The sequence below is a fragment of the Phocoena sinus genome, chromosome 13, assembly GCF_008692025.1.
Source record: "Phocoena sinus isolate mPhoSin1 chromosome 13, mPhoSin1.pri, whole genome shotgun sequence".
NCBI lineage: Eukaryota > Metazoa > Chordata > Mammalia > Artiodactyla > Phocoenidae > Phocoena > Phocoena sinus.
The window spans coordinates 51799953-51823462 of NC_045775.1; the positions used below are offsets into that span (position 1 = coordinate 51799953).

At 39.4% G+C, this 23510-nt stretch overlaps 1 non-coding gene across 1 annotated transcript; it reads left to right on the forward strand.

Annotated features, from left to right (window-relative positions):
* Positions 1-12163: 12163 nt before the first annotated feature.
* Positions 12164-12268, forward strand: LOC116764853. Its single transcript, XR_004353061.1, has one exon. It is a non-coding gene; the product is annotated as a U6 spliceosomal RNA (small nuclear RNA).
* Positions 12269-23510: the final 11242 nt, after the last annotated feature.

A 23510-nucleotide genomic window follows, 5' to 3' on the forward strand; every position in this document is an offset into this window, starting at 1 on the left:
CTCCCCAACCAACTCTTATGCTGTATTAGTAAAATTATATACGAAACAAACAACAGTGTTCACATTTGTTAATTTTGAGTGGTAGGTTGTTTAGACTATGCTTGTCTGTAGTTAATATTTTCCCAAATTAAAGAAAAAAATGGAGGACTTCCCTGGTGGTCCAGTGGTTAAGACTTCGCCTTCCAATGCAGGGGGTAGGGTTCGATCTCTGGTCAGGGAGGTAAGATCCCACATGCCTCACGGCCAAAAACCAAAACATAAAACAGAAGCAATATTGTAACAAATTCAAGAAAGACTTTAAAAATGGTCCACATCAAAAAATCTTTAAAAAAAAAAAATTTGAGCCAACCAGATGCTATTGACCATTGAAATTATGAGACTCTCAGAGACTTCCCTAGTGGTCCAGTGGTTTAAGACTCCACGCTTCCACTGCAGCGGGCACGGGTTTGATTCCTGGTCGGGGAACTAAGATCCCACATGCCGGTGAGAATTTCAAAAAAAATTAAGAAAAAGTGAAACTTCGGCAAGAAACGTAGGCAACTGTCAGAATTATTTTACATCAAGAACAAATACTTGAGGGGGGATTTCTAAAGTGCATTTTTCATTTCTAATGTTAAGTAGTCGTATACTCAGGGAAGAAACATGACTTTTTCCCAGTAAGTGATGTGCAATAGCTGAATATTTGTTAAATGACATCTAGCTTTGTCCAACAAATCAGTGTAAGTCTCTCTGACAGTGGTTCTGGAGTGGGCCTAGGTTAGTATTTTTTTAAAGGTCACCAGGTGACTCTATTGCAAACACTTTGAGAACCATACTGCTATGTGACATGATATCTTTAAATGACTAATACTGTAAACCTCAGTCAGAGTTGTGTTCAGGAGCATAAAAAGAAATCAGGAAAGCATAGATTCTGACATCAGAGTGCTGCCACAAGGTGGCGCTAAAAGCTCAAGGAAACCATAGTTTAAATTAAATCACATTAAGCTTCATGCTTGCTTAGTCTTCCTTACCAAGTGTGCATACGCATATTGTTTGTAGAAGGAAACAGAATATTGGGGAGAGAGCTGATAAGAGGAATTTTAGCTAATAAGGAATCCTAGAAGGCAAATGAGAAAAAGGTAGAAAAGCAGAAAAACAAAACGAGAAACACCACTTAAAAGATCAAACTTAAATATGACGCCCTTCTTCAATGCCAGAATTGTTCTCATAGCCATGCTTCTGTATGTTTATTCTAAAGGTTTTATATGCATTTAGAAGTCTCTAATAGTTCTGAAAAATTGAGAGGAAAAATGTTTAAAAAATCAAAATAAGTGATGGGAAATGAATTAATGCAAATTCTTAAATATAAAATAATGAACTGTTTCTCCTTTTAATAAATATATTAACTTAGCATAATTATGTCTTCTAAATGAGTAAATTGAGGTCCAAAATATCTAGCCTGCGAAACTCTGCACTGTCCTCGCTGCAGTTATCTGAAGACTTGCCACCCTGTTCCTCCTAGCCAGCTGGGCAGAGACACAAAGACACAGAGAAGCATTAGACAGGTTTACACCAATATGTTAATAGAGGTCATTTCAGGGATGGAGCAGGTAAGGCAGAATTATAGATGCTCTTTCTTTTCATTGTTGTTTGCCTATGTTTTCTTTTTAATTATTAAATATTTCAACTAGACAGAAAAGCACAGAGGATAATACAACAGACATTCAGGTACCTACCACCCAGCATTTTAACATAATAATATGATATATATATATTTTTTTAAGAAATGAAGCATTTCAAATACCCTCACCCTATATAGATAACACTGCTTCTAGCTCTTCCTTTCCCAGAAGTAAACACTTCTCTGAAATTTGATGTTTATTATGCCCATGCATGTTGTGATACTTTTACTACATATACTATGTATCCATAACATAATATACTATTTGAACTTTATATAGTGAACTTATCTCCTTATATGATTTTTTATACTCTAAATTATGGTTTTGAGATTTATACATTTTGAGACAGATAGCTTCTGTTTATTTATTTTAGCTATAGTCATCTATTCTATGAATCTACAAAAATGTATATATCTATTTCCTGTCAGTGGGCATTGAGTTTATTTTCAGTTTTTCTCTTAAAATAATGCTGCAATAAAAACTTTCCATCATTGTCCTTGTGCATATATGAGTTGCACGAATTGACTAAAAGTTTCCAAACTTTTCTCCAGAGTTGCTGTACCAGCTTGGCCTCCTGCTAGCAGTATGTGAGAGTCCCTGTTGTTCAGCTTCCTCACCAACAATGAAGGTTGTATCATCAGGATGACTAAATTAAGCCACAATAACCAAGAACCACCAGTGACTTAATTCAAAGGTTTGTTTCTTGCTGCAAGTGCAGTGCAAGTAAACAGTGAAGGGCCATTTGTCACACTCACTCAGGGACCTGGGCTGAGAGGATCCATCCTGACACATGCTTCTGAGAGGCAGGGAGAAAGAACTAAAGGGCTCGCGCTCTGGCTGTGAAAGTTTCTGCACAGAAGTGCCGGACATCACTTCTGCTCACATTTAATTGGCCAAAACAAGACGTGATCACCTCAAAGCATCCCCATTCCTACCTTTAGGGTCTGAATGTTTGTGAATGGTTACCAAGGTACTGATAGACTTTAATTTTTATTAGTCTAATGAGTATGAAATGGTGACTTGTTATTTTTATTTATATGCTCCTGATTATTACTGAGGTTGAGCACATATTCAGGTGTTTATTGCCCAAGTGTGTTTAGTCCTTTGAAAATTGCCTGTTGATATCCTTTGCCCATTTTTCTATTGGCTTTTAAAAATCTAATTTTGTAGGATATGTTTATAATCTGGCTACTAATCCTGTATTGATTCTATGCACTATAAATATCTTCTTCCAGACTGTGGCATTGCTCTCCACTTTGTTTAAGGTGCCTTTGTTCGTGGAATTTAACTTTAATGTAGTCATATATGACAGTTTTTTCCCTTATGGTTAGTACTTTCTGAGTCTCATTTAAGAAATCCTTTCTTATTTAAATATTTACACCAATATTTACTTTCAAAAGTTTTAAAGTTTTGGGACTTCCCAGTTGGCGCAGTGGTTAGGAATCCGCCTGCCAATGCAGGGGACACAGGTTCAAGCCCTGGTCCGGGAAGATCCCACATGCCGTGGAGCAAGTATGCCCATGTGCCACAACTACTGAGCCTGCGCTCTAGAGCCTGCGAGCCACAACTACTGAGCCCACATGCCACAACTACTGAAGCCCGCACACCTAGAGCCCGTGCTCTGCAACAAGAGAAGCCACTGCAATGAGAAGCCCGTGCACCGCAATGAAGAGTAGCCCCCGCTCACCGCAACTAGAGAAAGTCCGCACGCAGCAATGAAGACCCAACACAGGCCAAAATAAATTTAAAAATTTTTTAAAGTTGAAAGTTTTGCCTTTTCACACTCAGAACTTTAATCTATCTGGTATTGACTTCATGTGTGATACAAAGTGGGGATCAGATTCTTTTTTCTTTTTTTAATATTTATTTTATTTATTTGGTTGCACCGGGTCTTAGTTGTGGCTCACAGGCTCCTTACTTGCGGCTCACAGGCTCCTTTGTTGTGGCACATGGGCTTCTTAGTTGCAGCAGGCAGTTTCCTTTAGTTGTGGCTTACGGGCTCCTTAGTTGTGGCATGCATGTGGGATACAGTTCCCCAACCAGGGATTGAACCCTAGTTGATCCATTGGGAGCACAGAGTCTTAACCACTGCACCACCAGTGAAGTCCCGGGATCTGATTCTTATTTTTTTCCATTTAAATATAAAATGATTTCAGGTTCATTCATACTTTCTTCCCTGACTTATAATGCTGCCTGTCATGTAGTATCATGTTTCCATTTATGTATAAGCTTTTCTGGGATCCTTAGTTTGTTCCATTGGTTTTTGTCTAATCCTGTGCTAGAACTACACCGTCTTAATTACTACAGCTTTCTTCTTTTAACTTTTTTTTTTTAATTTCTTTTTGGCTGCGTTTGTTGCTGCACACAGGCTTTCTCTAGTTGCAGCGAGCCGGGGCTACTCTTCATTGCAGTGCACATGCTTCTCATTGCGGTGGCTTCTTTTGTTGTGGTGCACGGGCTCAGTAGTTGTGGTGCACGGGCTTAGTTGCTCCACGGCATGTGGGATCTTCCTGGACTAGGGATCGAACCCGTGTCCCCTGCATTGGCAGGTGGATTATTAACCACTGTGCCACCGGGGAAGTCCCTACTATGGCTTTCTAAAAGCTTTTGTTCTGATTAAGTCCAACTACCTTGTTCTCTTTTATCTTTTTTTTAAAATAAATTTATTTATTTATTTATTTTTGGCTCCACTGGGTCTTCGTTGCTGGGCGCGGGCTTTCTCTAGTTGCGGTGAGCGGGGGCTACTCTTCATTGTGGTGCACAGGCTTCTCATTGCAGTGGCTTCTCTTGTTGTGGAGCACGGCTCTAGGCACGCGGGCTTCAGTAGTTGTGGCATGTGGACTCAGTAGTTGTGGCTCACAAGCTCTAGAGCGCAGGCTCAGTAGTTGTGGCACACAGACTTAGTTGTTCCACGGCATGTGGGATCTTCCCGGACCAGGGCTCGAACCCATGTCCCCTGCATTGGCAGGGGAATTCTTAACCACTGCGCCACCAGGGAAGTCCCTTATTTTTTAAAAATAGTTTACCTGGTTTAAAAATTAAAGACTATAAAAAGATTGCATGTCAGGAAATGGAAACCATACTAGGTGTTTCAATAGATGGGTGTTAATATTAGAAATTGGTTAGGGACTTCACTGGTTGTCCAATGGTTAGGACTGCACACTTCCACTGCAGGGGGCACAGGTTTGATCCCTGGTCTGGGAAGTAAGGTCCTGCAAGCCGCTCAGCCAAAAAAAAAAAAGAAATTGATTAAACAGGCAATGGAGGATTTAAAAAATGAAAAGAGGACATTGAGGTACTAGAGTAATTGCAGGTATAGCCACCACCTTTAAGGCTGAGGAAACAAAGTGAAGTTTCCTATTTATCATTTATACTTTTACTTGGTAAATGGTGTCTTTTGGCCATTCAGAGTTTTTATGTTTAGCTACTCAAATTTACCAATCTAATCTTTCATGACTTTAGATTTTGAGTCACATGTAGAAAGGTCTTTCACATTTAAAGGCTATAAAGAAATTCTCCATGTTTTCTTCTAGAACTTGTATGATTTTATTTTTCCCATTTAAGTATTTGAAAGTTTTAATGGTATAATATGTGAACTATGGATGCAACTTTATTTTTCTTTCAGATGGCTACCCAGTTTCCAAGGTGTCAATAAGCACACATATTGGATAGAATTCTTTCCTCCACTAGTTTGAGATGCTGAATTTATTACACACTAAATTCTGGTTTAAGGTAATTCTAACTGCAAATCCCAAAATGGCTCAAACACAATAGAAGTTTACCTTTCATTTGAATAAAATCCAAATAGGTGGGGCTTCCCTGCCAATGCAGGGGACATGGGTTCGAGCCCTGGTCTGGGAAGATCGCACATGCCGCGGAGCAACTAAGCCCGTGAGCCACAATTACTGAAGCCTGCATGCCTAGAGCCCATGCTCCGCAACAAGAGAAGCCACTGCAATGAGAAGCCCGTGCACTGCAACAAAGAGTAGCCCTGGCTCGCCGCAACTAGAGAAAGCCCACGCACAGCAACAAAGACCCAATGCAACCAAAAATAAATAAATTAATTAATTGATTAATTTAAATATTAATATATATATTCACTATTTTACTTAGCAATATATCCATATTAGTTCAACAACAAACACATCTATTTATTTTTGCAAAAAGAAACAGAAATCAACCAAAAAATAACAAAACTGTTATCTATGGGCAGCAGGAATGAGGTAGAGGGGTTAGGGTTGGAGAAGCTAGGCTTTACCTAGTTTTTAAAGCTAGGCTTTACCTAGGCTTTACCTAACTCTTTACCGAGTTTTTATTTTTAAAAACTTTATTTTGAAATCATTATGTTGTAGGAAAAAATGGAGCACAAGAGGATGGTCTTGTCCCAGGTCTTGGGAGTCCCTGGGACCAGCCACCAAGTGAGGGTCCTTCACTTCATGCAGAAAAGAATTCAAGAGTAGGCCATAGTAAAGTGAAAGCAGGTTTATTTAGAGAGATAATATACTTCACAGAGCTTGGACCATCTCAGAAGGTGAGAGCGGCCCCAAGGTGTGTGGATGATTAGTTTTTATGGACTGGGTAATTTCACAGGTTAACAAGTGGCAGGAATATTCTAACTATCTTGGAGAAGGAGTGGGGATTTCCAGGAATTGGGGCACCACCCACTTTTTGGCCTTTTATGGTCATCCTCAGAACTGTCATGGCACCTGTGGGTGTGTCCTTTAGCATATGCTAATATATTACAATGAGTGTATAATGAGGCTCAAGGTGTATTGGCAGTCGAATCTTCTGCCATCTTGGGCCTAGTAGGTTCTAACAGGTTTTCATGGTATCCTGTTCTTAATGGTTGTGCCCTGCCCTCTTCCTTCCTGTCTCAATTATAGATTCACTGGGTACTATAATGTAGCCAGATTGACACATAAAATGATTAAGTGGGGATGAAATAGGAAGCATGAGAGTCAAGAGCTGTTTAGGAAATAAAATCAACAAAACTTGGAAATTGAGTTATGAAATGGTAGGACAGGGGTGGAAAATTGAGGATAATCTCAAGATTTTTTTCTTGGAAGAGCCACTGGCTGAAATGAGAAATTAAAATAGAAGAGCAGACTTGGATTGGGGCATCTGGGAGAATTGTGCCCAGCTTCTTGTCATCCACACTGAAACAAACATTCTAGGAGAGAGCCCCACCCAGTAGTTGTCAACTACCTAGAAGTCAATTCATTGTATACAGAAGAACTCAGCTAAACCACTGAGAAGCCACTGTGTCTAGAAAAGTGCCATTATACATTTTGAATATAAATCGATTAGTAAACTTTCAGCATATGAACTAAGGTTTAAAAAAGAAGTACATATATAAAATGACAAGAGATTCTCCTCATTGGGAAGGAGACGAGAAACAAATAATTGCAAAGTTGTTTTTCCCTAAACCGCATACACTTCACTTTAGGCTGTAATGATTATATGACCTATGTATTGCATAATTGTGTCTTTGTCAAACAACAAAAACTTGAACTTAGCCCTTTTTTGCTGCAGAAAGTGTCCTTTTAGTGACTTTTAAAAATTGAGTGGCGGGCTTCCCTGGTGGCTCAGTGGTTGAGAGTCCGCCTGCCAATGCAGGGGACACGGGTTCGTGCCTCGGTCCGGGAAGATCCCACATGCCGCGGAGCGGCTAGGCCCGTGAGCCATGGCCACTGAGCCTGCGCGTCCGGAGCCTGTGCTCCGCAGCGGGAGAGGCCGCAGCAGTGAGAGGCCCACATACCGCAAAAAAAAAAAAAAAAGTATCTGGCAGAAGATTTTAAACAAATTTTTATCACTTTGTTGCAAAGAAAAAAGAAAATAGCTTTTAATCCAAATTAGCACTATATGCATTTATTTATGAGAATTGTAACTTAAATGAATAGTAGTTTTGGCATCATTATCTCTTTATAAAAAGGGATAGGGCTTCCCTGGTGGCACAGTAGTTAAGAATCCGCCTGCCAATGCAGGGGACATGGGTTCGTGCCCCAGTCCGGGACGATCCCACATGCCGCGGAGCGACTGGGCCCGTGAGCCATGGCCACTGAGCCTGCGCGTCCGGAGCCTGTGCTCCGTAGCGGGAGAAGCCACAACAGTGAGAGGCCCGTGTACCGCAAAAAAAAAAAAAAAAAAATGGAGTGGCATTTTATAATGAACTTAACAATGTAAAAATGGGATTTGGTTCCCAAGCTATTTTTGTACTTTGCCCTCAAATAACTGACTAGGAAAAACTTAAACTGACTAAAAAGGAACTAGAAGAGTCTTCCACTACCTTAGCTAGGAATGGACTACAAAAGTTTTTTCTCAAGGTACAGTGCACAATTGTTTAGAGTAAAGCACATAGAGCCCTTAGCATTCAATGCATTTTCTTTATATCTCTAAAGTTTCTTAAATATTTAACCATATATATCAGGAAAAGGACAGTTGGAGAGTAGAAGTTCAATTGCAGGCTTTTTGTATCAATGACATGTACATAAGAGCTTCTGAGATGACCCAGACAGATCTCTGTGTGAGCTGTGTATATATGATAGTGCTACCATATTTCTCATATTTAATGATATTCTACTTTTGGAATTTTAGTGTATGTATACAAAAATGGGTTTAATAACTCAACCGTGGTTCTGATTTGTCATATATTAATAATTTCTTAAAATTCTTGTATGTGCTTTTTACAATAAAAAGTAAAAGTAAGTGATGCCAAAAAAAAAAAAAGAATAAAGAAACAAGGTGTATCTATATCATAGTGAAATTCACAATGCCACAGATGAAGAGAAGACTCTAAAACCTTCCACAGAGGGAAAACACCAAGCCATAGTCAAATTACAGGGAATTGAGATGACGTTGTATTCTCAAGAGCAACATGGGAAAGTAGAGGACAATGGAGCAAGGCAAAGAAGACAATAGAAAATGCTTTGAATCTTCAATTCTGTGCCTAAACTATCAGGTATGAGAGCAGAGTGGAGAGACTTTTAGTTAATCAATGACTCAGGAAGTTTACCTTCCATACATACTTTCTTAGGAGGTTATTTGTGTATGTAATACACCAGCAAAAGGAAAAGAAGGTGTGGTTACCCAAAAAACAAGGGACCCAACAGAGGAGAGAAATGAAGAGGACCTTCTTTCAGTCATGCACTGGAACCAGAGAAGAAAGTACAATCAGAGAAAAGTCTTTGGCTCTTCAGTGAATGGTATTTACACAATCATAGTAATGAAAACATTGTTTTTTGGTTTTCCACTTTTAGAATCAACATATGTGAGAAGGGGGCAGGGTCGTCCCTACAATCCCTTTGTTCATCTCTCACCCTTCTTTCCTACTCCATTCAAGCTATACCTTGGTCTCTACTGGGCCACACAGACCCAGATGAAGATGAAGATGTGAATCCATCTCAGTGACTGCTGAGGGTGAGAAGAAGCCAGTGACTAGATAAGTGAATTATGTGTCCAGGGAAGCCAGCAGTGGGATGGATGTGATTCAAAGGAGTGAGGGAACTGTGAGTGGAGGTTTGAACTGGGTATAATTGGATTTATAAAAATCAAATCCCTGAATGTGGTGAAATAAATTCATTAATCCACTAAATATAACATATATTCTTTTAACTTTCCTATACACTGGAAAACAGAGCTATCTAAAGAAATCTCTAAATATTATTCAATCAAATTAAGGAGTGTTATGTGGAAGATAATGTTGGTTGCTTACCCAGCAGCCATTCCATTCTTGCTTTGCTAATAGAATTCCAATTTTGTTCAGGTGTTAAGTGGTAAACTGCTTGTAAAGGAAGCTGACCCTTTACTAGCCCCAGAAGATGAATTTTGATTAGTCCAGCCTAGTAATGGTGATTCACATTCCCTTGCCAGTGGTTCATTTAAGGAGAAGCATGTGATTATGGATAATGGGAGGTGAGGGAAAGTCTGTTGTAGCGCTTCTGGGAAAATTTCCCTGATGTTTAAAAATAGGCACGAATAAGGGATGTACTTTTCTTCCCTTTCAGGCCTTTGGATGTTGTATTGTCAGAACATTAAGCTTGGAGTTGCTGAAACCGTATTGCAGTCATGAGGAGAGCCAAGAGAGGAGGACAAAGCTGCTATGCTGAGAGACGAAAGAGGGGAATAATTTAATGAAAGTCTGGGGCTGGCGATTAACACTTTGGCTAAACTACCTCAGAACATTTTGTGAGAACATGCTTTTTTTTTTTTATTATTGTTTCAGACAGTTGAGTTAGATTTCCTGTTACTTGCAAGCAAATGCATCCTAACAGAGCCTAAAGAATTCTAGGGGGAAAAAAAAAAGAGTTCTAAGGATTTCTGGCCAAGATAGTAAATAGATTTTTTAAAAGTGATTTCTGGCTTCCCTGGTGGCACAGTGGTTAAGAATCCGCCTGCCAGTGCAGGGGACACAGGTTCATGCCCTGGTCTGGGAAGATCCCACATGCTGCAGAGCAACTAAGCCTGTGCACCACAGCTACTGAGCCTGCACTCTAGAGCCCGCGAGCCACCACTACTGAGCCCATGTGCCACAACTACTGAAGCCCATGCGCCTAGAGCCCGTGCTCGGCCATAAGAGAAGACACCACAATGAGAAGCCCGTGCACCATAAAGAAGAGTAGCCCCCGCTCCCCGCAATTAGAGAAAGCCCGTGCGCAGCGACGAAGACCCAACCCAGCCAAAAAATAAATTAATTAATTAATTTTTTAAAAAATAAGAAATATAATGAGGCTCAAGGTGATTAAATGCCTGTGGTGACTCTGCTACAATGTACCAGAAATGGGGTTTAAAAATATATATATATATGTCATTGGCTCGATGCTCAAATTATCCCAGACTTGGCCAGTGGGAGCCCCTTCAAGCCAGATCCTGAGTCCTCTTGGCATCTCTCCATCACTTACTTTTTATCACTTCCATACTTCTCAGCACAATAAGATGTTCCAAGCTCAACTGGTATTTTCCCTGTTCCTCTCTGGAATCAGCTATTGATTCAAGGAACACACTGGTTCCTTTTAGTGACGATGTTATTTAGAAACCAACATCTAGGTCCTAGATATACTCTACTAGGATATTTCTGCTTCCAGTCCCACTCTGTGGTCAGACCTAGGAAGTATAAGTATATACCTTCCTTCTATATTTATTTCTGTAACTATCCACCTGTATTGTAAACTATTATTTCACATTGATAATTCCAAACCCAGTTCAATAACACGGGATTCATCTAATTTTCTCCCTTTTTGTTTTTGTTTCTTCCTTGTCAGTCAGTGAGAAATCTGGCTACCATTATCTGAAATATATATATGTTTTTAAATATTTTATTTTATTCACTTATTTTGGCTGCGCTGGGTCTTATTTGTGGCACGCCAGATCTTCGCTGTGGCACGCAGGATCTTTTAGTTGCAGCATGTGGACTCTTAGTTGCAGCATGCAGACTCTTAGTTGTGTCATGCAGACTCTTAGTTGTGGCATGTGGGCTCCTTAATTGTGGCACGTGGGCTTCTTAGTTGTGGCACGTGGGCTTGCGCATGTGAACTTCTTAGTTGTGGCACATGGGCTTCTTAGTTGTGGCATGTGGACTTCTTAGTTGAGGCATGCAGACTCTTAGTTGCGACATGCCTGCGGGATCTAGTTCCCCCACCAGGGATTGAACCTGGGTCCCCTGCATTGGGAGTGTGGAGTCTTACCTACTGGACCACCAGGGAAGTCCCTGAAATATTTTTTATTATGTGTTGAATCCTCTGTATGAGCCAATCTCCTGCCCCCGCTGCTGCCACTCTCTCCAATGCTCTCCTCACGATGGGTTGCCATTACCTGCTACCTTAGAGTTATCCCTGTTGCCCTGCTCTGATATCATCCTTATATGGGCCACCATTACGTTCTCACTTGTGAAATCAATCAATTCTGAAAATAAATAGCAGAGGATCCTTTTCTTTGCTAATAAACAAATACAATGTGAAATCAAGAAATTACTCAAGTTTAACTTTTTAAAATTTATTTATTTTATTTATTTTTGGCTGCATTGGGTCTTCGTTGCTGTATGCGGGCTTTCTCTAGTTGCGGCAACGGGGGGCTACTCTTCGTTGCAGTATGCGGGCTTCTCATGGCAGTGGCGTCTCTTGTTGTGGAGCACGGGCTCTAGGCGCGCAGTCTCAGTAGTTGTGGTGCATGCGCTCTAGAGTGCAGGCTCAGTAGTTGTGGCCCACGGGCTCAGTTGCTCTGCGGCATGTGGGATCTTCCTGGACCAGGGGTTGAACCCGTGTTCCCTGCATCGGCAGATGGATTCTTAACCACTGTGCCACCAGGGAAATCCCTATTTAACTTTTTAATATTTGAATGGTGGTATTCAAAAAAGTATCCAGTCTAAAAGCACTATTTGCTTAAAAAATATATTTAAAATATCTTGAACATGCAATAACAGGAGTGAATCACAAAAATATTATGCCATGCAAAAACAAAAAACAAACCCAGGTACGAAAGAGGTCTTTACATACTGTGTTTTACATACTGTGTTCACTTTGGCACCACGTATACTAAAACTGGAACTATACAAGAAAGATTAGCATGACCTCTGCACAAAGATGACACAAATTTATGAAGCATTCCATATTTTTTTGTTATACATATGTTACCATGATAAAAAATAGTAAACTAGAAAGAGTATACACTGTATCATTCCATTTACATGAAATTCTAGAATAGGAAAAACTGTATCTATAGTAACAAATAGCAGATCAGTGGTTGCTTAGGGCAGGGGGATTCACTGCAGAGAGGCATGAGGGGGAACTGTGATGGAAATGGAAATTCCATTTTGGGGTGATGGAAATGGTTTATAACTTGATAATAGTATAAATTTGTCAAAACACTTGAAACTGCATACTTGAAATGTATTTCATTATATGTAAATCATATTTCAACAAAATTGATTTTTAAGAAAAATACTGAAATTATAGAGTTCTAAAGAGCTGGAAAGGATCAAAGTGTCTTCTGCTTTTTCAGATGATAAAAACTGAGCTCTAAAGAGGCTAAAGCCATTAGGCCAACCAGTTGATTGCAAAATTAGGATAGACTTAAGTTTCCAAACTTCAACTAGTTCAGTATCTTTCCATACCTGTCTCTTCTTTCTTGACATGCCATGGTGCCTGGCCAGAAAAGTACTCCGCAAAAGATCAAATTTGTGCTTTTCCTTTCTTTCAGATCACAGGTTAGGGTAGAGAATGACAAGTGAAGCCTTACTTAGAAGGATAGGCAAACAGTAGGGAGTTCTGAATGTCCTGGGAGAAGGGCACAGCAAGACTTTCTGTGTCTTGATATAAACAAAATAAACAAGAAACTGCCTCATGTTTTTGGGAAGTGGTGCTTGCTGGAGGGAAAGGGAGAAATGTGGTTCTGGAACCTTGATACATTGAGTCATCCTGACCCAGCCCTCCTGTGGCTGTGTGTGAGCTGCTCTGGCTGATTGTTAAGAGTGGGCCCTTGGGAGCCAAATGTGGAACATCCTTGGCAAACTTAACTTGTCTTCCTTCAGAGAGTTCGACCTCATAGCAGGAATATAGACAGGCAAGGGCATCATCCACAAGCAGTGGACAAGCAGTGCCTTTTGGATCGAGGGGGACCAGTTTCCAAAAGTGACAATGTGAGATAATGAGAAACTATGGCATTAGCCAATTGATCAGACTCCAATTAAGAAGAGAACAGAACCTGCTATAGACTGAATAAGTTATCTCTTGGTGTATCTGGGCAATTTATGAGGGAATGTTCTACAAGTGGGACATAATGGGCTTCCTGCTAAAAGGGCTTTTAGGTAATTAAGCAATTGTTTGGAAAAAATAAAAGCATTGCAAATATATGTGTATTTGAGTTTATAGAGCAGGTTATACTAATTTTATTGGAAATGTTAATCCATCCAGGCAGCAATATTTATTGAGCATACACTTACTATGTGTCTGCACTGTGCTAAGAACTAGGGATACTGGCTATACTCCTAGAGTTTAGGGGGTATAGATAAGGTGCTTCACAAAATAGATGGCTATGCAGTGGGGAGCATGGGTTCTGATGGGATTCAGAGAATAGACCCCTAATCTACTCTTCAGATGAGGAGAAAGGAGATCAGGAGGTGCCTCTCCAAAGAAAGTAACATTTTAGGCGTAGAGCTGAAGTAGAGGCTATCCACATGAAGGGGGATGACATTGTTCTAGGAAGGTGGAGACAGCATAAACAAGGCCCTGGAGATAAGAGGATGTGAATATTTCAGGATAAAAGGCAAGTGTAATAGTTTGATGTGCCTGGAATAGAGTCAGGGTAGCAGGAAAAGATGTGGGATGAAGCTCTGGAGACATAGGCTTTGATCCTAAGGGCAATGATGAACCACTGAAGGGTATTAAACAGGGCAGTGGCATGATTAAAATGTCTAGAATATTTTCTCCAGTTACAGTGTAAACAATGGACCAAAGAGAGGCATGATTTACATGGTGACCATTAAGAGACTTGTTGGAGTAAGTGAGAATTATGGAGGGAAATAGATTTGAGTAAGGAGATACAAGTTTTCAGGACTTGATTGGGTTTTAGGGATGAGGGAAGAGAAAGAAAAGTACAGAATGATGAACTGTTTCTGATAGATGATACATCTGAGTAATTATAGCATCTTTGTGCATATATGTGGAGAAAAATGCCCAAGGCAACCCTTGCTATCCAAACTCGGGAACTTGAGATTCAGGTAATCTTTTGGATAATTTCTTGGCTATCTAAACTCCTGCTATTGGCTAGTATAGCCAGGAACAAATAGATTTGGATAACAAGATTTCTTTGGATTCCCTACCTAAATTAAAGCCAGGAACTGAAACCCAGGATTTAGATAGTAGCGTATTTGAAGTATATTTGTTTTTCGGTTTTGTTTTTAAAGAAAGTTTTGTTTTGCCCTGTTCCTTGCCATATAGGTTCAATATTTTAGATAAAAAGAATTCTATATCATGAGATATGAAGTTTACATTTTAATAAGTTGGTATTTAGGAGAGAGCTCCCAAGACATATGGTATTAAATGTATTCGTATGACAAAATTAAAGTTTTAAATATGAGTAGCTCTATTTTTTAGTATTTTATTTATTTTTTATTTTTTAAATTTATTTATTTTTTTAGTTATTTTATTTTTGGCTGCATTGGGTCTTCGTTACTGTGCCTGGGCTTTCTCTAGTTGCAGCGAGTGGGGCCTACTCTCTGTTGTGGTGCTTGGGCTTCTCATTGCAGTGGCTTCTCTTGTTGCACAGCACGGGCTCTAGGCGCGCGGGCTCAGTAGTTGTGGCTTGCGGGCTCTAAAGCGCAGTCTCAGTAGTTGTGGCTCACGGGCTTAGTTGCTCCGTGGCATGTGGGAACTTCCCAGACCAGGGCTCGAACCCATGTCCCCTGCATTGGCAGGGGGATTCTTAACCACTGCGCCACCAGGGAAGCCCTATTTTTTAGTATTTTAGTTTTACATAGTAGGCTTGTTAAGAACTAAGGAAATATATTTGCTGTCAAGTGATCAATTTGACAAAAATCTATTATCTTTACACAAACCAATACAATTTTTAAAATATTCAGCACCATTCTAAGATTTCAATGAAGAAAACAAAACAAATTTGATTTTAGGAACAAAGCACTTTTAGCAGAGTTTTAAAATAAAAATTTCTTCCGTATTCACTTCTGGTATAACAAGGACTTTTATCATTATTTGACTTATATGACTGCCGTATTTTTTCTCAAGTTGACATAAAACGTGTGAAAATATACAAAAAAAGGCAGTGACGATCCTCTAGTATTCCAGCATAGTCCTTCAGAGTCAGAGGTGACAATATATATCAAACGTTAAGGACTTTTTGAGATTTGTAAGGGGATTTGAAAATGTTGAAAATATGAGTGAAAACTGTGATAGTATTTATATGGGGTTGGATAATAGGAAAAAAATTTTAATTTTAATGTTTTCTCTCTTGATAAGAATTCCTTTAGTGATAGATCACAAGTTCCCTTCCATAAAGCAAAAGCATACGTTTTTCTATAGACCACCAAACACATTTGGACATCTAGGTTGTAAATGTAGATTTCAGATAAGATTATACTTACATACAATGTGGTCTGTCTCCTACTTCTCAACATCTCCTAAACACTCACTTCTCACAACACCCACCCCTCTCAGCTGATGCCCCATCTCATTCCATTTTTTATTTAAAAAAAAAAGGGGAGACTATCTCATCGCCTTCCACCATATCTATCAATTTACCTATACTTCCAGCCTCCTTCTCCTTGCCTCCTGTATCAAAATTGACCAATCACTCTGCTTCTGCCCTGGATCCCTTTGGCTCTCACTGGCCTAGAACTTCATTCCCCTCTCCTACATCAGCTCTATCAGGACATATCACCCCAAAATATGTCACTTTGGCATATTGATTATTTTGAGCCAAGGGCACTTAAGAAACAGCAGATGCAGGAAGGGCTCTCTGGCCTCCTTTTTTCTACCTAAAAAACACACCATAAAATTTCGCATGAGAAAGGTGTCCTCCCTGTACCAGGGAGGACATAGACTGGGAATCAATGCTGAAATAGATCTCTACAAACAAACTTACTAAAATAACTCATCTGTTTTGCCCTGCCCTAATATATCTCGAAGCCACTTTCCTTTAATTTACTGCACCAGCCCAAACCCCTTTATCTTGTTATTTCTTCACAAGTTTATGGTGTCTTAGTCTAAAAGGTATAAAAGCTTTCTAATCTAGTCAATTCTTCGGGCCTTCAGTCTCTTGTAAAGGCCCCATGTACATGTAAAAATTTAATAAAACTTGGATGCCTTTCTCCTGCTCATCTGTCTTAATGTTAGCTTAATTCTGAAGCCCACCTGGAGACCCTAAGAGGGTAGAGAAGAATCTTTCCCCCCTCCACTCCCATCAGCTTCAAAACATGCCTCATCTCATACTTTATATCATCCCTGTTGACCCAATATTTACCCTTCAGCCACCATCCCATTTCTTCATTCTCCCTCACAGCAGAACCTGAAAGAATTTTTCCTCAGTAGTGGTCTTCAAATTGTTTTGCTTACAGCACCCTAGAAGAATTTTGTAAAGCTATGTACCCCCTTGGCACGTTATTAGTTTAACGTTTAAATTTTTTCACATTGTTTAGATAGTTGCAAAGGCTGTAATTTCCAGAATATTGTAAATATTGGTGTTTTAACACTGCCACATCAGTCTCTAAAATATATCAGTAAATCTAAATATGATATTCATCATTCACTAAAAAACCAAAAACAATTTAAAAAACTCGTCTTTAGCACACAAATTTTACATCATTCCTTTTTTTAAAATTTAACTCCTAGTTCTAATTCACTTTCTTCACAGAATTTTATCCTAATGTAACATATCTTATGCTTCAAAGTCTTCTATTGATTACCTGTCATACTTTTCTGGAAAAAAGTATATGAAATTAAAATGTTTACATTTTTCCTGTGACCCGAAGTCTCTAAAAGTTAAAGTGTCTTGTGGATTTGTTGTAATTATTAAAACATAACAGATCAAAATCACATTGAAGTAAAATTTTATTGGAAATGCTATCTTAAGTGAAATGAGTAGATTTTTTTGATTGGCTTATAGTTCTCTCTCTCTCTTTTATTAAATTTTTTTTTAGTTGCATGGCTTGCAGGATTTTAGTTCCCCAACCAGGGATCAAACCCAGGCCCTTGGCAGTGAAAGCGAAAGCGTGGAGTCCTAAACACTGGACTGCCAGAGAATTCCCTGATTGGCTTATATTTTTGTGGATAGCTTACTGCTCAGAATGATGGGGCTCAGCATCAATTAAATTCCAATTTTTCATTTTTATGTGATAAGAGACTTGTTCACATTACTAAGTAGACAGAAATAAAAGAAAATCTGTTGCAGTAATAGCAGTCATTTCTTTGGACTCCTAAATTAATGCCCCAAAGGACTCTGTGTACTATTATCACATTATCATCTGTCATCTTCTTCAATTTTGTTGAAAGAATATGAAAACACCCAACATTCAAAATAATTTATTGGAGTTACTGCTTTCTCAACTCAATGTCAATGTTGTGAATTGTCCCTCTGTTTGTCATCCCTGGACATTTTGCAGCCTGGGGCAACATGCCATTGTTATACAAGGAGGAGATGTATGCCTTTCTTTTGGAAAAAGGGAAAAGAGTGACTATGGAAGCTGAAGTGGGAAAGGGGAACCTGTGCCCACAACACAGGCCTGCTCTTAAGAAGAGTGTTTTTAGGAAAATGCAATTTTAGAAAAGAGTTTATAGGAAATTGAGGACCTGAAAATTAGTCCCTTGGAAAGTCTTTGTGTGCCCTAGTTTAAAAACCACTGGTATACACATGCTTTTTCTACTGACTCCTATTGTCTCTTAAAATCCACCCTAATTGCACCTCTGACCCTGCAATGCCATTGAAAATACTTTTACAAAGGCCATCAACAATATCCACATTGCTAAGTCCAAATAAACATCAAGAGTAAGAAGTAGTTATAAGCTTCAGGAAAAGATAAAAAGAAATTCTAATGCAGAAATCTGACCCAAAGTTGCTATTAAAGAATTTACTCTCACAGTGGTCTTACACAGTGCACCTATTTTATAACTTATAAATAAAGACCAGGACATGGGATACATTAGTTTAGGGACAGGTCTCCTGATCCAGCTGGCTCCAAGCAGGAGCGCCATAGTTGTGCAAAGCTGCATTTATGCAGCCATGGCTCTGGTCCATTTTCTGAAATAAGCTGGCCCATTAGAGCTTTGATGAAGTATCTCACCAGGCATTGGCAGCTTCTGAAATGGTAGGAAAACTGCGTGTTTGGAAGAAACATTTGTTTCAGCCACCGCTCTCTCACCCTCTTCTTAGCAGGTACTATCTGACATTTCAAACTATTATTTAGAAAGGGAAATTTAAAATATTAAGGTAATGTTTGGCAGGACTCACTAACAAAAAATTCACTGGTCCCTAAACAAACTTCTCTCTTTAGGCCACATATAACCAGGTATTGAACACAAGATGTTTTGCGGGGAGGCGAGAGTGGAGCCAACATTACAGCTTCTTACTGGGGAAAACAGTCCTCAGGCATCCAGAACCGCCTCTCCAGAATTCAGTTTAAAAACCTTGGGCATTACCTCTAGAGCTTTCAAAAAGCCTCACAAAATGCAGAAAGGTGACTGGTGCAGCATTCTTCTTGGAGTCGACGGTATCCTTCGATAAGGTTTAATTCTCCATCGCGTCAACCAAACGGGGAAAGTCAGAGCAACTTTTTCTCCGTGAATAATAGATTCTTTCCCCCCACCCCCCCCAGCCTTTTCTGTGTAGGAGTTTCTCTCTCTCTCTCTTTCTCTCTCTGTCGCAGCCTATGGAACGTTAAAAGTATTTGGCTTACTATTAGACTCTTGACACGCTTGAAAGTCATTTATCATCTACTTCCTCCTCAATATAAAGCATCAATTTGAAAGACTCGCTGTAGACACTGTTTAGAGAGGGGCGGTGATGAATACCCGCTGATGTAATGCAGTGGGGTTTTTGTTTGTTTAAGAGCCACAGGAAGAAGCCTGGTTTTGTAGTGGAATTCCTTTTTCAAATCAGGGATGGTGTTTCGGGACATTTTCCGACAGCAGGGGACCACGCGAGGCTCTCAGCGCCAGCAATCCGTAGCAGCAAACGCCTTCAGTTCTTTGTGAGAAATCTCCCAGGAAGGCAGGTTTAGGAGCATGCGCACACAGATTCTGTGTCGGAAGCAGGGGAGCATGCGCAACAGATGTACGGAGCCCGGCGAGACTCTTCCGAGCATGCGTCGTCGGGTCTGGCGCCTGTCGCAGTGGTCAGAGACTCCTCGCGGATTCCCGTCCCCGCCGCTACCGTGGCCGGATTCCAGGCTCGTGGCAGAAAGGCTGGTGGTATATTCGTTTTTATGACTGAAGTTTTAACATCTTTTTTTCCTTCTTAAATCATTTTTTCCCAAGTACAAATATATACTTAGTACGCCTTGTAAAATATCTAACAATTTATGTTCAACAACCCACTAGAAAAATAGGCAAAGGACTGGAGAACAAAGACTTCACAGAAAAATAATTACAAATACGCTTTAAACATACAGAAAGATGCTTAGCATCAGTTGTGATAAGAGAAGGCAAATTACACTGAGATACTACTTTTCACTCATTGGATTGGCAAACATTGAAACGTTTGGCGATATACTGTACTCTGTAGGGGTATATGGGGAAACGAGCGCTGCCTCACAGTGCAGATGGGAGAGCAGAATGTCGCAACCCTTCGTGGTTATCAAACCACAGATGCGTTTACACTTTGATCCAACAATCCCACTTTGGAGAATTGTTCCTATAGATACACTTGCTTCCATATGAAATGACATATGAAGTTGTTTATTGTAATTAGCAAAAGGTTGGAAACTACTCAAATATCCATCAGAGGACTGGTTTTGAAAACGGTAGTACAGGGACTTCCCTGGTGGCTCAGTGGTTAAGAATCCGCCTGCCAATGCAGGGGACAGGGGTTTGAACCTTGGTCCGGGAAGATCCCACAAGCCGTGGAGCAACTGAGCCCATGCGCCACAACTACTGAGGCTGTGAGCCTAGAGCCCGTGCTCCGCAACAAGAGAAGCCACCGCAATTAGAAGCCTTTGCACCTCAACAAATAGTAACCCCCGCTCGCCACAGCTAGAGAAAGCCCGCGGGCAGCAGCAAAGACCCAATACAGCCATAAACAAATAAATAGTACATATACACAGTGGAGCATTATGCAGCTGTGAGAAAGGATGAGGAAGTTCCCTATGTACTGATAAGGAAAGATCTTTAGGATATCTTGCTAAGTAAAAAAGCCCAGGTACATATCTGGGCTTTTACTTCGCAAGTAAGTAAGATATGCCTTTTGTGTAGGAAAGGAGAATAAGATTCTATGACCCTTTCTTGTTTCCACATAAATTCTGGAAAGATACATAAGAAACGAATAATCATGATTTCCTGTGGGGTGGAGGGGAAGACAGAGACAGGGTGAGGAACTTCTCAGTGTATGCATTATAATGTATTGTATTTTGAACCATGTGAATGTTATCCATTAGAAACAAAAATGAAATGATAGTAACTTTTTTTAATGCAGAAATATCTAACATAAAAAATGAAAAATCCTCCCCTTCTAAAGGTAACTGCTCTTTTTTTTTTTTTTTTTTTTTTTTTGGCGGTAAACGGGCCTCTCACTGTTGTGGCCTCTCCCGTTGTGGAGCACAGGCTCCGGACGCGCAGGCTCAGCCGCTCCGCAGCATGTGGGATCCTCCCAGACCAGGGCACAAACCCGTGTCCCCTGCATAAGCAGGCGGACTTTCAACCACTGCGCCACCAGGGAAGCCCTAAAGGTAACTACTTTTAATAGATAGGTGTATGTTCTTCCAACATCTTACTTGCTTTAATCTTAAAAGTATTTTTAAAAATTTAATTATGATGTATGCTATTTACATCCTTCAGAAATATGCAGGAAAGAGTTTTTAAAACCAAAAGCTCTTGGTCTGTTATATGTTTAAATTTATGCACCATTTATGTTTGTTAGTCATTTGGATATCCTGTTGTGTGAAGTGCTCATTCAAGTCTTTTGCCCATTTTCTATTAGGTTGTCTTTTTCTTATTTGGAGTAGTTCTTTATACATTCTGAATATATTTCCTTTGTACATGAACATTTTTTGGCTTGTCTTTTCACTTTAATATATTTTGATGAACAGAAGGTTTTAATTTTAACATGGTTCAATTATCAATTATTTTAGATAGGTGGTACGTTTTCTTTGGTCTTTAAACAATCTGCTGTTAAACATATTTACTGAGTTCTTAATTTCTGGGGTTTTTTGTTTTTTTTGGTTCTATAATTTCATTTATTTCTTTTAGTTTTCAGTGCTCTGCACCAAAGTTGTCTTTTTTCTTTGAACATATTAAGAATTGCTATTTTAAAATCTATCTGATAATTCCACTTGCTGGTTCCCCTTTGGGTCTTTTTTGTTTTCCCCTTGATTTTCAAATATATCAACTTGTCACCGTGTATGCCAGGCTATTTTTTTTGAAATGTGGTCATTGTCTATGAAAAATTATAGAGATAATTCGAAGACTAAAATAGTGCCCTTTCCCTCAAGAGAGAATTCATGTTTGCTTCTGACAGATGGCTAGGAACACTATCAATCTCAGAACAATTTCATCTGTTCCAAAATTGAGATAATTCAGAATTGGGCTTTAGTGCTTATGAGGGCCTGTTCAACCTACTCCTCTAGTGTGACCCTTTGCGTCCCAACCCAAAGCCTGAGGGTTTGCCCTAAATCATGTTCCCCAACCCCATGAGTCTGTACAAAGCTCTGTCCAGCTTCTCAGCTGCATCTTCTGAAATTGGAAGATTGGCAGAGCCCCAAAGACTGAACTCAGCTACCTAGATTTCCATCTTTCTGTTTTCTTCTGAATCTTGGCGTGTAATTCTTCAGGGCCTTATTTGCTCTCATATGCTTTAAAAACAGATATTTTAAAATATTTTATCTGGCTTTTTCCAGTTGTCCTCTAGGAAAATTGATCTAAATTGCCTATTCTGCAGAACTTTTTTTATAACTTAAAAAAAAGTTTCAAGACTTCTTTAAAGAGAAAAAAAGTCTTTAGTTTTATGTTCTTTTTTTTTGCATTTTTAGAGTAAGATTATATCTTGGAGCTTTATCGATATGGTGAGTTTAAAAATAATTTAAAATATTTTACAGCTGATTTTCAGACAGACCTTTTAAAAGCTATGATTGTTCTTTAAATCAGAAGCTCTCAGGACTGAAGGGCTGTGTGTTGAGGTCATGGGTGGTAGAGTCAGAGTTGGAAGTGGAGGGTAATTGGATGACCTTAGACAGAGCCTATTTTGACAGCTGGATGTCTCTTTTGTACTGAAACTTCTTGGTCTTCATCTCTCAGTAGTGTTTCATGCAGGTGACCACTCCGTTCTTCATTTTCTCTGAGACCTTATTCTTCTCCTTCTCTCTCTCATTCATGATCTCTATTTTGCTGACCTATTTTCCTTTTCCCAACCTCTGGTTCCCTAGAGCTTAATCTGGGGGTCTCTCCTCTATCTAAACTCTCTTCCCAATTGATCTCGTGCAGACATATGACATTAAATATTTTCTGTGCAGAAAAATCTCAAATTTACATTTCCAGCTCAGATATCTTACCAGATCTTCTATCCCATTACCTCCTTTTATTTTTCCATTAAAAAAATTGAGGTATAACTTACATACAGTGAAGTGCACAAATCTTAAGCATACAGCTCAATGAATTTTACATGTATATACATCCATGTAGCCACCACCCAGATATATACATGAGACATTTCTGTCATGCCTGAAGGTTCCATTGTGGCCTTTCCATTCAATACCCCCTTCTCAGAGGTCTCTAGTATGACTACAATTTTGCCTGTTCTTGTACTTCATATAAATGGAATCATACAGTGTCTTATCTTTTTGTGTCTGGCTTTCACTCAACAAAATGTTTTTAAAATGTATTTGTGTTGCTCTGTATATCAGTAGTGCATTTTTTATTGCTGCATAGTATTCCATTGTATGAATATTCCACAATTTGTTTCTTCATTTTCCAGTTGTTAGATGTTGCTTTTCTCCCCTAGTTTTTTTTTTTACTATCACGAATAGAGCTGCTATGTTATGAACAGTTTTGTACATCCTTAAAAATATAATGCACGTATTTCTCTTCATCCCACCACACGCTTGGAAGATCTGATTGGCTGGCTTTTAGTAGTACAACATTCTAAAAGAGAAACAATGACCTTGACTTTTTCTTTCAAGTTCTTAAATTCAGTAGCAGTTTT